This window comes from Pipistrellus hanaki (genome assembly GCF_964339955.1).
Source record: "Pipistrellus hanaki genome assembly, chromosome: 4".
Classification (NCBI taxonomy): Eukaryota; Metazoa; Chordata; class Mammalia; order Chiroptera; family Vespertilionidae; genus Pipistrellus; species Pipistrellus hanaki.
The window spans coordinates 22,261,841-22,274,372 of record NC_140506.1 but is presented as its reverse complement, the minus strand read 5'-3'; the positions used below and the strand labels follow the sequence as shown (position 1 = coordinate 22,274,372).

The window sequence follows — 12,532 nt, the reverse complement described above, 5'->3', positions numbered from 1 at the left end:
CTGGAATCGAACCCAGGACACTCTATCATGCGGACTAAGCCAAACAGGTTAGGGCCACAGTTTCTTAATAATAACTTAGCAGTACCCAGGCACTTAATAAAATGTTGGTGGGATAAATGCATGCAGTATTGGGAAATGAAGAGTTATAAGTGGTGAACCCTAGAGTGGGTAATTGGCAGCAGCAGGATGGGTGGAGGCCAGAAGTTGCTGGTCATCATTACTTCATGGGAGGAGATGGGCTCTATCTGGCCTAAGGGTCTGCCCTGCTGGGACTGCAAGAACTTTATATTTAAAAATTACTGGATACTGAGTTGCATCAGCTACAGATTTATATTCTAGCTTCGGATTTAATAAGCCCAGTAGCAAAAGGACTTCTGTATGTAAAGCAGAAAAAGGCAAGCAAACAAACAATGCCTACAAATTCACACTGGTTCCCTGGTTCAATCCCATGCAAACAAGATACCCTCCCTTCTCCCCCCTCCACTGATGGTGAGCTGTCACTGGCCATGAATTCAGGGCAATCAAAGCACAGAAAGTCTCCCATAATTCCAAGTCTCAGCAATTCTCCTATATTTGAAAAGAGCAAAGGCATCTTTTATCTTAGTCCCTCACACATGGGAGCTCTTGGCAGTTCCCTGATAGTTCCTCATGATGAGTTAGTGCTTTGGAGTAGGGAAAATACTTGATAGTTCCTCACGATGAATTAATGCTTTGCAGTAGGGATATTAAACTTGAGATTCAATGTAGTGAGTGTTCATGGAACATCCTCTGTGTGTGTGATATTTGCTTGTCCTGAAGGTAAAAACTCAGATGTGGTCCCTCATCCTCCTGGAGCTCACAGACCAATCTGAGCAGATTGACATGTGTCTTAAAGAGGAAGAGCGATGAGGTAGGAATTATAATCACCAAGTTTTCAATAAATAAACTGAGGCTGTGAGTGGACATAGGAATTTCCAAAGTCAGGTGGTTTTTTGGTGATACCAAGTGACATTCAGCCTCTTTGGCAGAGACTTCCCCAGCTCCTGGGCATACTGCCATGCAGACAGCCCTTCATTGCCAGTCTTCTTTGGGGATTACCTGAGCTGAAAAATTGCTTATTTCCCAAGGCCACCACATCCCATGACTGATCAATGTGGGAGGACAAAAGCATGGCCCTCATTCCCCATCTAGGAATAACTTTAAGGGCTAGTTCATCCTTTGAACGCCCTATAAACTGCCAAGTACATTGTTAGGACCATATCTCAGTTCAGCCTCCTCCCTCTCCCTTCCATAAGTTTCAATCCAATAAATGTTCTATGAACAAATCTGAGTCACTTCCAAGAGACCTCAACCTGCAACACACAGACAACAAATGTTTCTTGCATGAGTAACGAAGTTAGGATTCTGCACCAACATGTTATATTCTCATGTCCCCTGATGGCAGACAATGCATACATCTATAAGATAGGGCCTTTATCTTTTATGTGAACCAGGAGAGAGAGCTGTTAGTGACAGAGCGTGTGCTGGAGAAAAAAAGTCTGCAAGCTCTTCTAGAAAATAGACAACACATCTTCCAGCTCCTTTCTCTGCTGATGAATATTTGTTACTTGAAGCCTGGCTCTCCAGCTGATATTACAATTGTACTGAATAGACAGCACATGCTGTCAAAAGAGAAACGCTCATCTGTTCCACTAACTACCTCATTTGCCTGCTGGTGGAGGAATGAGATAGGCTGCACAGCTCACTTACTGGTGGCAGCAATTGACCCCAAGGCTTATCCATCAGGAGAGAGTGGCTTCTTGGAGCCGACAGCAGATATTTCTTCTTCCTCTCCATTTTTATTTTTTATCTGAAAAATGCCTCTGTAGCCATTTACATTTAAAGAAGCGTCACTTCTAATTCTAGGCTTGTTCGTTGGCATGACTTCAGTGCACAAAAGTATTGGCTTTAAAGACATAAAACCTTCATCCAGCACTTACCAAAGAGGATTGATGATTAGTGATTCATTATAACATTATTTCCCAAAATGCTGTGGCAGGTCTTTCTTTTACTCTGTGGGAGATGATTAGTTCTCAAAGAACCAGAGGTTTCCTTATCAGTAGATTAAAAGTTTGGGGTGATCTCGGACCCACCTGTGCTTCCAGGGGACAGAATCCCTCCCTTCTGGCAGAAATGAGCACTGTGGTCTCACTCTCTCCTGGGTTCTGCAGTAATAAGTTGTAAGAGTCATATGCACAGGCAAACAGAGTGGCCTAGAAGATGCAGCTCTGTCAAGAGACTGTGCTGACCGTCTCTCAAGTAGGCAACTCCACTCAATTCTTTGCTTCCTAAATATAAATAATGATTTTTATAATATTGTCAACATACAAATGTAGTGAAGAAAGGCTTTCTGAATTAGATCTTCTACAGAAGTAATTACTATGGACTAATTATACAAATTCCAGTAAAGAACAAAATTATTCCATGCCTTAATTTTTCTTTGCTCTGCGTGTATAGATTGAATTGCATCCAGGTGTTCTAAACACTGCAGCCCAGTCCTGCATTATCAGCCAGAAAAGAAGGAGTAGGAATATATCAAAATGTCAAGGTTGGTTAGGGTAAAATCAATTGAACATTTTTTATTGTTATTGGCTTACACGATACTGTCTTCAGTTCTGAGTGTTCTTTAATGTTGATCGCTGAACAATGTTGTTGTTTTTTGTCATTGTAATCTTGAGATTTCAAAAAATTAGGTTGTGATTTTGCAGCTCTTGATAAAGAATACAGTTGAATCAGAAAAAATAAACTAAGCAAGAAGTGGCACAGAGAGTTAAAAAAAAAAAAAAAAGAAAGAAAGAAAGGAAGAAAAATGGTGTTCTTTGCCGCAGAGCTAATAGAATGGTTTGTTCTGAAGATTTATATCCTTTACCTCATCACTGACAGGTTAATCAAATTTTAAAAATATATATTTTATTGATTTTTTTACAGAGAGGAAGAGAGAGGGCTGGAGAGTTAGAAACATCGATGAGAAAGAATCATCGATCAGCTGCCTCTTGCACACCCCCTACTGGAGATGTGCCCACAACCAAGATACATGCCCTTGACTGGAATGGAATCTGGGACCTTTCAGTCCTCAGGCCGATGCTCTCTCCACTGAGCCAAACTGGTTTTGGCAGATTAACCAAATTTTCACGGTACCCACCAGGGGTTGAATTATGTTCCTCAAAAAGATATATTCAAGTCCCAACCCCAATAGCTGTGGATCTGATCTTTTTTTGGAAATTGAATTTTTATAGATGTAATAAAATTAAGATGAGGTTTTTAGGGCAGCTCGAATCTAGTATGACTGGTGTCCTTAACTGAGGGAGAGAAGATGCACAGAGACACAGAGAAGAAGGCTGTGGTGCGAGGCAGAGATTGGAGTGATACAGCTACAAGCCAAGGAACACCACAGATGCCCACCAACACAAGGGGTTTGGAGAGAAGCAAGGAACAGAGTATCCCCTAGAGCCATCAGATTTTGCTCTGATTTTGGACTTCTCACCTCCAGAACTGAGCACGAATAAATTACTGTTGTATAAGCCATGCCATGCGTGGTACTTTGTTATGGCAGCCCTGGGAGATTAATCTAGCACCTGTCCCTGATTTCATTGTCAAAATTGCTTCAAGGAAAAATCAGTTTTTTGGTAAAATTTAAAGGACTATCCTAGCTTGATCATTTTTAGGGCAATCCAGATAATAACAATGCCGCCCATTTATTGCCAGGAACTGTGTGATTACATTCCCTGCTCTGTTGCATATAATCCACATACATTCACAGGTGCTATCAGTATTATCACCTGCAGGGCAGGAGGGGGAGCTGAGATTCAGAGACATGCTCTGACCCATGGTCATCCTACTTGTCAATGGTGACATCCAGACCTATACTGAGGCCAGATAACCATATAATGTTTTGCTTTGTGGAAAATGGGGCTAACTTTGAGGATTCTGTAAGATTATAAAATAATCATAAAATGGCAGTATGAATCAAACTTTCCTAAGGACAGATTGAACGAGCTACCACATGCAAGGACACAACAGGCTTGGATGCAGTGAGTGTCATGTAATGATTAGTTATTGAGGTCACTGTGTTGTTCTATTTCTATTATAGTTGTCTTCTTATTGCTTCTCCGTGTACCTGAAATTACACTTAAGTGGGCACCCAAAGGTTCTGCTTTAATCCGAAGCCTACCCCACCATTTTTACCCCTTGGGTGGTATCAGTGCTATGCTCTGTGGTTAGGCTTTTGCAATCAAAGATACAATTAAGGAAAATAATATATTTTTCTTTGTTGCACAATATGACTAATTTCAATGGGATTTATTTGCCAGTGAACAAATTGCTGGAAAATAATGACCAATAAACCTAACTGAAAGCTTATTTTGCTTAAAAATGAAGTTAACAGTGCTTAATATACTGCATTTCAAATAAACATAATTGCTTTTTGCTGAGACTGTGCAAACAGCACCATATGTAACCAGTGACATTAGACCTTGGTTCTTGAATTTGGCTGAGAAAGAATTCAGAGCCAAGAACTCAAATTGTAAGAGAAAATTCATTCTGAATGTCACAGAGGTAGAAGAAGTGAGCCTGTTGGGCTGTGTGGATTCAGTAAAACAAGAGTTGAGGTCTCTACTGATAGATCAGTGTTAGGGTAGAGAGTCATTAGTCCTTGCAGCTGGTGCTGATGTCAGCCATAGTGAGGCTTCATTTGGTTTTGCTGCTTTTCTGGGCCTGGGTCAGAAACATAACTGAGACCCAAATGTTATTTCTAGGTTGACCAAAACTGTCTCTGTGGCCAACAGACCTGAAGCTTTATTCCTAAGATTATTTTATGTTGGTCAGAACCTTATTGTCCTGAAGGCTTAATGCTTAAGGGAGTGGTCATGCAAGGGCTTGTATGGGAGCTAGGCTCTGGCTCCCATGGACCTCCTCTAAGGGGAACACATGACTAGAGACATGCCAAGGTAGCAAGGTCAAGGGAGAATCTGAACCTGCAGGACTAGTGCTATGAGAGGTCAGGGGGTCTAAACCACATGACCAACAATATGCTAGGGGAGGAAATGTCACTCTGAGGGAGAGGTCCCACACTGTAACACTTGTTTTCTCTATTGCTATTTTGGGCTTTTGTCTTCATGACATTCTGTACCTGGCCTATCATTCTTACTCTGCTCATGTCTGTCTAACTTTAACAAAACTACTCTAGTTACTTAACACCCTGCACCAACACTGAACTAATAAGTCTAAGGGTTTAGGAATAAGCTTGGGATTAGGAAAGGGTTGTTCTCTGAGTGAGAAAACTATACAAACTGTTGCTAGTGGAAACAGGATTCTTCCATGGAGTAGCAAGTGAAGCATTTTTGGAACCCACGCATAGGAGGATGTGAGCAATTGTGGCAAGTTTTATTGAAATGAAAAGGACTGTCCCCAGATGCCCAATGTCTCATCCACGACCAGGTGGCTCAGCTCTGTCTCGCTGTGAAAGAAAACCAGCCCCTGAGCAGTAGGCCCACACCCACACCTGTCAGTCCCAGGAGGGCCAGGACTCAGAGATGCAGAACTTCTCAGTGTCTCATTTCCCCTCCTGTATGTCCGCTGCCAAGGCCTGATGGCATCCCATCTGTGGCCAGCACTGCACAGCTGTTACGGAGAGAGAGCACACAAACGAACAAGCAAACAAACGAACAAGCAAACACACGAACCCCGGGCCTTTGTTAGACTCTGATTATATCATCTTGGGCTTGGAAAAAAGTAAGCTCTTTTAAACTAAGCAATACTTTCCTGGCTCTCCTTGGGCTTTTGCTGGGCTGCCCTGCCCCCTATTTAATCTCCTCCTTTTCCCAGGCTGGACACCTTCCCTTGGTCACCAGGTTGGCTCCTACTACGCATGAGAGATTTCCCTTTACTGGTTCTCTCCCCTCAACCCCAGAATCTGGGGGACTGCCCAGGTGGTTGTCCCCTTGGGAGATTTGAAAGCCAGTTCTTCCTGCCAGCTCAGGGAATGGAGGATGTTAATCCCCTTGGTGGGGAAATGCAGCCCTGGAGTGTCTGGAAACTATAGCTTCCTAGTTAATCCAGCTTAAGCAGAAGTCTGGTTCCCTTCTCTTTTGTTAATATCTAACAAGCTGCCTACGATAAAAAAAAAAAAAAAGACCTATATGACATCAATCAATGAAGCAGGTTAACAGACTGAGAATTGGTCTACCTTGAACCCAGACACTTAACATTAACTCCGAGATCATGAATGATTCACTGATTCATGGGCCTGAACTTCCTAATCCCTAAAGTGAGGCAGATGGTGTGAGTTTACTAGTATACATATAACATGGTATACATATACACATGGTCAGAAGTAGATAAGCGTTGATGTTATCATTACTTGGGTATTTTGGAAAATTATTAATTTTGTTTTTTTTTTAATATATTTTTTATAAACACTTGTTTTGTTTACTCCTTCCTAGAGGGAACTGAAGTGTGAGCTGGAAGTTGGTTGCATCCTCACTCCATCTGTACATATTAGCCTCCTCATGCCCACACAGGCCTTCCTGGAGAAGCAGAAAGGACAGGAGAAGCATAGATCTACTCACTCCAACTTCCTCAGGAGGCCAGCACATGACTCCTCTGTCTCTGTGTTGAATAATTAAAACAAGGTCCCTGAGGGGGAAAATTCCGGAATTGGGCACCCAAAGATAAAAAAAAAGGGGGGGGGGGGCAGTTGGCCGGTGCATTCCCTTTAGTCAACTTTCTAATGTAAGTTTATCAGGAAGTCTAGGTTTACATGCCCTTAGAGAGTGCTCACTCAACTTTCCAATAAGAATGTGAAGTATACACTAAGTTCTTTCTAGCATCTTGGACATATGAGTTAATGAAACATTAATTTAAGTGATGGGGTGTATACTAAAGAAACATGTCTAGGGAAAGGATTCATATTTATTGATCACCATCACATCCTGGGCATTTTATAGTTCTTCTTAATTAATTTCCACATCAACCTAGTAGAGTAGTTTTCATACCCATTTTAAGAAAAGGGCATAGATGCTCAGGGTAGTCAAATAATTCAGCCTGTATTACACAACCAAATCAGGAAATCCAGATGACAGTCCAGAGTGTCTACTGCCCCATGCCTGGCTCTCCTGCCCTCAGAGAAGCCCAATCCCCCACAGCCCATCCCTCTGAGTAGCTGAAGCTACTCAGGGGCAGCTACTCAGGGGCAGCAGGCTTCCTACATAATCTTTTTGCAACCCATTTATATTAGCTCTCTTGAATCTGCATCAAATTAACATTGAGTCTCTGCAGGACCTCTCTGGTTCCAAATAGATCCCTCCTTTCAGCAGCTCTGCTGTGCTTGGGGCAGTGCCAACATCCTTGGAGCTGAGTTTCAACATCTTCCTCCTACTGTGCAATCAAAATTCTCTGCACACCTTGTAAGCCTGTTAGTGTTCTCTGTGACTCCAGAGATGGGAACAAAGTGGATAAAACCACATATGAGTTTAGCTCGGTTTTATGTGTTTTTTTTTCTAAGGCAGTAGGGAGGGGGGATGTCTACTCATCTGTCTCAATGTATCTCTCATTTTAATCCTGCTTTATCTTTTTAAATTTTAGACAATAAGCAGCTAACATCGTGCTTTCTTTTATTGATCCCAGATTTCCTTAAAGCAGCTCCCTCCCCTACCCTGTGCAGCCTCCTTCTAAAGCTTAGGGGGTGGGCAGGCCTGATTTTTTCTTTCTGAGTGGAATGCTGAAATCTGCCCAGCTGTACCATGTTTGAAAGCTTCATTATTCCTTTTTGGCATAATAAGGGCCTTAGATTGAAACAGAATATCTAATTACATTGGAAGGGGAACTATCGATATCCATTTATAAAATATCTTCCTGGTAGTCTCATATACACACATTTGTTTAATGAACTAGAGAAATTTTACAAACAAGACATTGGGGTCAGCAGAGTTAGGATGTGGCAGTTATGCAGGGTTTTTGTTCTAGTTTCCTTACATACTGGAGTTATGTTAGAATAAAAGTCTGGAGGACTCACCCTGGTGACCACAGAAGTCAGCTCCCAGGAAACCATTGGTAGAAACAGGCTAGAAGGTTCACTAGAGAGGCAGCAGGGAGCAGAAAAGAAATTGCAAAGCACTGAAGTTCTCCCACTCCCCAAGTTTTAGGATCAAAGCTTAGGCATCTGAACTTCAGTAAAAGGTCAAAAAACAGGGCCACATTGGGGGAGATGAAAGATTCCAGATGATTATCAGAGCAAAGTAAATGCTGAGCAGGGAATGGTGAGGTGGTCTTAGTTCTCCCCACTTGAATTGGTGATAAGTCAGGAGCTGTTGGCATCACCTCTAGCTTAGTTTTCAGCCTGCCCTATGGAGGACACTTCATCCAACATTGTAAAACATAAGCTCTTCACAGGATCTATCTGGGAACCTGGCAGAAAAAGAAAGATTTGGAAACAGCCTAAGTGCCCATCAGGAGATTAGTGTATTAAAAAACTGTGGTACATCTAAACAATGGAATACTATGCTGCTATAAAAAAAAGAAGGCACTGTTACCATTTGCAACAGCATGGATGGAACTAGAGATCATTATGCTGAGTGAATTAGGCCAATCAGAGAAAGATAAATATTGCATGATCTCACTCTTATGTGAGATATAATGATAAATATAATTTGATGAATAAGAATAGATCCAGAGACAAATGGTAGGGAAAAATCATAAGAATATTTATGATCATATAAGGACCTAGATACACACAGATGCACACATTTCTTTTAAAAAAATGAAGAAGTCAGTCATGCTACCAACACTTTTGAAGTCTGCAAAGAACTTGGGAACAATCAATATTATCTCCTGAGAACCAAATTAGTGAAATTCATACTTACTGTGTAGAGATTATCTCACTGCACAATTCATTAAGTAACAGAATATTTTCAAAGTCAAAGAATTCTTAGTAAATTTTCAATTAAATGTTAACAACAAATATAACCAACTCAATGTCGTTAACAAGGTCTAAGAATGAGTTATCAATGTGGCATTCCAAAGAGGGAGTGAAACTTTGAAGCTTATCAGCATGTCTCTGGAATTTCCAATAGCACAAACATCCCGATGTGAGTGTGTGTGTGTATGTGTGTGGGGAAAAATGAATGCATTAAATATTTATATTATTTATAGGTTGATAACACTGGACATTCCATTTTCTAATGTTCCAATATCATGCTCATGAACTCCCTTCCAATTGCTATTGGTTTTCCCTTCAGCATATCCATCAGAAGAAAATGCACTCACTGGCTTACATGAAATTGGCCATTTAATTCCCCTTAATTAATAACCTGGCCTTCTGGCTAGAGCCCCAGAGTTAAGCCGGTTATGGTCCCTGGCCTGCAGTTGCTCACTTACTTCTTTTCAACATGACAGATGCCACTGAGTCCTTTGCCAAGGACTTCCTGGCAGGTGGAGTGACCATAGCCATCTCCAAGACAGCCGTAGCACCCATCAAGTGGATCAAGCCACTGCTGCAGGTGCAGCATGCCAGCAAGAAACTGCAGATAAGCGATACAAGGGCATTATAGATTGCATGGTCCGTATCCCCAAGGAGCAGGGAATCCTGCTCTTCTGGCACGGTAACCTGGTCAATGTCATCAGATACTTCCCCACCCAGGCTCTCAACTTTGCCTTCAAAGATAAATACAAGCAGATCTTCCTAGGTGGTGTGGACAAGCGAGCTCAGTTTTGGCAACACTTTGCAGGGGATCTGGCATCAGGTGATGCCCCTGGTTGCCATAATGGTTGCAAATGGTTTTGTATATCCTCTTGATTTTGCCCGTACCTATCTAGCAGTTGATGTGGGCAAAGCTGGAGCTGAAAGGGAGTTCAAAAGCCTTGGTGACTGCCTGGTTAAGATCTACAAACCTGATGGGATTGATTAGAGGCCTATACCAAGGCTTTAATGTGTCGGTACAGAGTATTATCATCTACCGAGCTGCCTACTTCAGTGTCTATGACACCGCAAAGGGAATGCTTCCAGATCCCAAGAATACTCCCATCTTTATCAGTTGGATGATCTCACAGTCTGTAACAGCGGTGGCTGGGTTGACTTCCTATCTTTTTGACACTATTCATCGCTGTGTGATAATGCAATCAGGGCACAAAGGAACTGATATCATGTACACAGAAACACTCGATTGCTGGAGGAAGATTGCTCATGATGAAGGAGGCAAAGCTTTTTGCAAGGGTGCATAGTCCAATGTTCTCAAAGGCATTGGTGGGTGCTTTTGTGCTTGTCTTATATGATGAAATCAACAAGTCACATAAATTATTTCCTAGTCTTCCCTTCCCCAGCCCCCATGAACAGGCATGTTGTACTATGTAACATATCTTGAGCAATCTTGACAGACTTTTGGTTGTCTGTTTATCAGTGGCAATTATTGACTGGCTGAAAATGGGAAGCAATAATATTCATCTGACCGGTTTTCTCTTAAAGCCATTTCCATAATGATGATGGGACTCGATTGTATTTTTTATTTCAGTCACTCCTGATAAATAACAAATCTGAAGAAATAAAAAATACCTGAAATATAAAAATAAATAAATAAATAAATAAATAAATAAATAAATAAATAAATAAATGATAACCTGGCCTTCTGGTCTACAAATCAGTTTTTTTCTGAATGCTGCATAGTTGTTAGTGTGAATCAGTGTCTTTCAACCATAAGTGCACTCACAAAAATTGCTTTCTGGATCTGCAAAGCTGAGGATCAGCCACCCTGGGTACTGACCATACCCCAAGGTGGCCATCCTGGGATACCTGCCATTAGTTCATCTTTGTCCCCTCTTTACCATCTAATTTTATGCCCTAAGTAACCATCACAGGATGCATAGTAAGAATGGAGAAGAGAATGAAAGGCTGTAGAAAGTCAGGGCCAAAACCCTCTAGTCACCACCAATGGATGTTTAGAATGATGCACTTATATAACTGAATTCTATCTCTTGTTGACTAGTCAGCTTAATCTGGCTTACTTATCTGCTGTCTTGAAAAATTTCTTGTCACAAGAAAAACTGGAAGATCTTTTGAACTTCTTGGTCCATTATATTTTGCACTGAGTGAAGTAAATTAGCTACCCGAAACATTTGCATTGACTACTGCTAAGGATCTGTGTCTTCTATAGGTTTCCAACTATCCCACCTTCATTTAAATTATAAAGTTCTTGAATATGAACAAAGAGTCTCTGTCTAAGACCCACTTCTAAATTAAATTATGCTCTGGCAGAATATAAGCATAATCATTAGAACTCTTAAGAGGTATAATTGTTCTCTAGCAAAAGCAGTCAGCCATATAATTATCTTTGCCATGTTTTATCATTTGGCTTTAAGGGTATGTATGCTTGACATGAATGGAGAAAAAATGAAAAGGAAAGGAAAGAGAAAATATTCTAGAAGTGGAAAAAAAAATTGCTAAAATGTCTAATGTAGATCTAATCCCCAGCAGTGAACCTGAGAAGCTTGCTAGAGAATATAAGACAGACCTATTGGAAACTACTAAGAATTCCACTGGCTCAGATAAGACATTGATTCCCCAATGCATACAGTGTGTCATATGAATTCCAGGGGTCTTAAAGTGAAGCTACCTCTTAGGTACATACAGAAACTGAAATTGCAGATCCCTGTAAAGTATACTGCTACAACTATCACAGCAGAGTTTAGGATCTGAAGGAGGGGCACAATGAAAACGCTATACAAGAAATATGAATTTAGAAGGCATGAGGGCCAGGTGAAGAACTCTTGAAGAGGCACACTGACCTCTGGGTCCCATTTGCTTTTTATACACTTGAATACATGTTTTCTCTTTAGCAATGCATACAGACATATCAAAGGTAAAATTTGGTAAACAATAAAAAGATTATCAGGTTAGGGAATTGCCTTGAGCCATCACTATCTCAACATGAACAAAAGGTGCTTAGCACCAGTCCTCTTAACATCCAAGGTCCATTGGTCTTCCACATTTCTTGGTGCACTTTTATGACAGTATCACAAGTGGTGGCTTTCCACAGTATACTAAAAAATCTTCTAACATGCAAGCTCTAGTTTCAAGAGAGGAAAAAAAACCTAATACATTGGGTTCAACATCAACTAAGATTTATACAAGTAGTATTGTGTATTCATTCCCTGTTACAAGTGTAAAAATCATTCTCCAAAATTTTAACAAATTTTCCAATATCCATCTGTAGATATGACTACCTTACATTATAGATGTAGAAATTATTTTCAAGAGTAAGAAGTTATCTCCATTTCATCTACACTGAAGCCAAGCGCAATCTCAGGACCAAGATTCTTTCCCCAGTTTTGTTTGTTTGTTTATTTGTTTGTTTGTTTGTTTTTGAAGGTCAGGCTTGGGTTTTTGGAGAAGAGCAGGAAATGGGGATGGAATTACTAGCTGCTGAATGACACAGTGAAATGAAGTTCCATCCATCAAGCCAGCACCACTGCTGGAGGGAGCACTGTGAGTAGATGGGGAATAGTCACTCTCATGTTTGAAAGACTA

The 12,532-nt window shown here is 40.9% G+C and overlaps 1 pseudogene across 1 annotated transcript; it reads left to right on the top strand.

Moving 5' to 3' along the window:
* Window positions 1-9,401: 9,401 nt before the first annotated feature.
* On the top strand, window positions 9,402-10,363 carry LOC311621072 (ADP/ATP translocase 2-like; annotated as a pseudogene). The gene has a single exon. The product of its transcript is annotated as an ADP/ATP translocase 2-like (transcript).
* Window positions 10,364-12,532: the final 2,169 nt, after the last annotated feature.